The 2,842-nt window shown below is 48.1% G+C and overlaps 1 pseudogene; it reads left to right on the forward strand.

Moving 5' to 3' along the window:
* The first annotated feature begins 520 nt into the window (after nt 1-520).
* On the forward strand, nt 521-639 carry LOC111740876 (annotated as a pseudogene).
* Nucleotides 640-2,842: the final 2,203 nt, after the last annotated feature.

The following is a 2,842-nucleotide window of genomic DNA, read 5'->3' on the forward strand; positions in this document are numbered from 1 at the left end:
TAAAAACATATTCTCCCGGGCCACGCACAGAGCCCTGTGACATCCTCTAGAAGCCTCTTCCTGTCTGTCAGAATTCTCCTGAGTTCTCCTCTTTCTAGAATATAAGCTTCATGGGGGCAGAAACTGTGGCCAATTCAATCAATACTGGTGAAGAAATGCAAAGAAACAAATGGAGTTCTATTCGTTCTTTTAGTAAGAAGGACAAACATATGTTTGTGTAAGACTTAGGCGTGATTACAAGTAACCGCATAAAAAATCTTGTGTCTAGGACCCTGATAAAGTATGTAGCATAGAAAATGTAGCCCACATGCAGACACGAAAATACAATACCTTTCCCAGGAGACACGATGGACTATAATGGCTTCTTTGGTTCTAAGAAACAATTGGACATAAAAATAGAAGACTAATTAGCTTTAATTAACACATTTGCTTATTATCCTTCCTTGCTGGTGACATTAGCTTATGCTCAGTCTTTGGTTGCAACACACACCTTGTTCTTGGAGTTTTAAGTCAAGGTCCTGTCTACAGCCATGCCACCCTGAACGAGCCCAATCCCGTCTGATCTCGGAAGCTAAGCAGGATCGGGCCTGGTTAGTACTTGGATGGGAGACCACCTAGGAAGATCAGGTGCTGTAGGCGTGTAAAACATAAATAAACAAATAAATAAATAAGGGATTGTAAGCTGACAAGTTCCTTGCAGCCTGTGAGGTCAACCAAGGGTTGTCTTGCCTAAAAAACTAAAATAAAATAAAGTCAAGGTATGGGAAAGACCCCAGCATCCGCCGATCCACTCAGGGAGCCCGAGAGGCCTCTGCTGGCCTTGTGGGTCCTCCTGCCCTCTGGTTATGAAGAGCTCAGTGCCTGGCTGGCCTGAAGTCAGCTCAGCAGACGGGGAGAGGCTGGCAGCAAGGGCCCTCAGCGGGGGTGGGGGAGGGGGGTTTCTCGTCCCTGGCCACTGAGACTCCAAGCCTACTGTTACTTGATTTCCAGATATTGCTTCCTGTCCAGTCCTATTGTTAAGTCATAGTTAATACCAGTCTCTGTACTGGGAGACTGACCACATTAATAAGAAGAAGAACAATTAATAACAGCGGGCATTCGTTGGCTGGTCGTAATGTACATATGCATTCTCTCTCTTGGTTCTCACAAGAACTTCTCATGAAGGTTGCACCATTAGCCCCTTCATAGATAAGCGGAAGCTTAGGATGCAGAGGTCACTTGCCCAAATCGTAAAGCTGACAGGTGGCCACCTGACTCCAGAGTGTCTGTTCCTGACCACTGGGCCACACTGTCTACCTTCTCATTGATAATCCTCCCTTATTGACATTGGATGCAGGTTGGTTCAGTTGACATTGGATGCAGGTTGGTTCAATTTAATTCCACAGCAATTTCGAAGTGCTTATCACATGGAGGCCATGTGTTACGTGTCATAGACATTTCTAGTCAAAAGGCAGAATTCCCAGCTGCATGGATCTTACAGCCCATGAGACCAGGTTCTGCTGTGGCCACCACCTCAAAACCTCGATGATTTAAAATATGTGACGTTTATTTCTCACTCATGCTCCATGACCACTGCAGGCCAGCTGGGGTCTCTAGTCATCGTGGTCACTCAGGAACCCAGGCTGACCAAGCAGCCACCACCTCGGACACTAAAGGTCTCTAAGGAGAGAGGGGAGAGAGAGACACGGAGAGTAAGTTCCCTCCAGCAGTTCAGTGCTCATCCCAGAACGGACACACACCACTTCCGCTCCCTGAGCATTGACCACAAGTCCGCAGCCCCGCCCACTCACAGAGGGCCCCGGCGGTACAATCCCATGATGATGACACCACGTGCAGGATAAGACAAGACCCACTGCCTCACAGGACAGAATGTGGTGCATCACAAGCTAAGTGGCACGGGTTGAAAGGGACTGGAAATGTCCTTTGGCGGGACTAGGAATGGCTTCAAGGGGGAAGGACGGGCTTTGTGAGAGAAGGCAGACTGCAGGAGGCAGAAACTGGGGGGCGGGGTGGGATGAGAACCCAGATGAGACAAGAGTAAGAGCAGAGGCTCTGAGTGGGGGAGGGGGAGGCCACTGCAGGAATGACAGTGCAGCCTGGAGCACAGAGTTCAAGCGGGTGCAGAAGGACGAGGTGGCCGGACTGAGGCCGCGTGGAGAAATCTGCTGTCAGTTTGGTGGCCTGTGAGGCACTGGAAGGGGTAGCTGTGACATGATTAAAGCTGGGCTTTATTCAAAAGTTTCTTCTGACAGTGGCACAAATGGGAGTGTAAAGTCAAGGCTTCGGGGCAGGTGGGAAGCTTACGCAATCTTTTAGGCGAGAGAGGAGGAGAGTCTGAGCTGGGGGCCAACGACGATGGCAAGTAGGGGAAGGGGTGGAGATATATGTGGAAACAAAACTTCAGAGCCCCAGAATCAGACATGCCATCAGGCTAGGTAACCAAATGTGACCAGAGGAAGCAGGTGAAGGAAAGAAAATGCCTTGATTTCAAGGCTGCACGAAGTTCTTGGGTGTCATCAATGGGACCTTCCAAGAATCCACAAGCGGTCTCTAAGGCAGGGTCAAGACAAACCTTACTTTTGTAGAAAACAGCATGCCTCTGGTCCCATAGATGTCTTGTTGGACAAGAGCTTGAGCTAACCCTATAAAATATTTTCTTCTCCCAGGAACATTGGAATTAATCCACTATTTACTAAGTGAGCTGTAGAATTGGTGTGCTGACCTTATACATTGACACTGACCATGCAAAATATTTTCCACAACCTGTAGTGTCTTTTTGTAGGGTACTGAAGCTGGTGTGAAAATATGTTTCCTGTATTCCTTGGACTTAGAAACATATGTA

The sequence above is a fragment of the Pteropus vampyrus genome, unplaced genomic scaffold (assembly GCF_000151845.1).
Source record: "Pteropus vampyrus isolate Shadow unplaced genomic scaffold, Pvam_2.0 Scaffold69, whole genome shotgun sequence".
Lineage (NCBI taxonomy): Eukaryota > Metazoa > Chordata > Mammalia > Chiroptera > Pteropodidae > Pteropus > Pteropus vampyrus.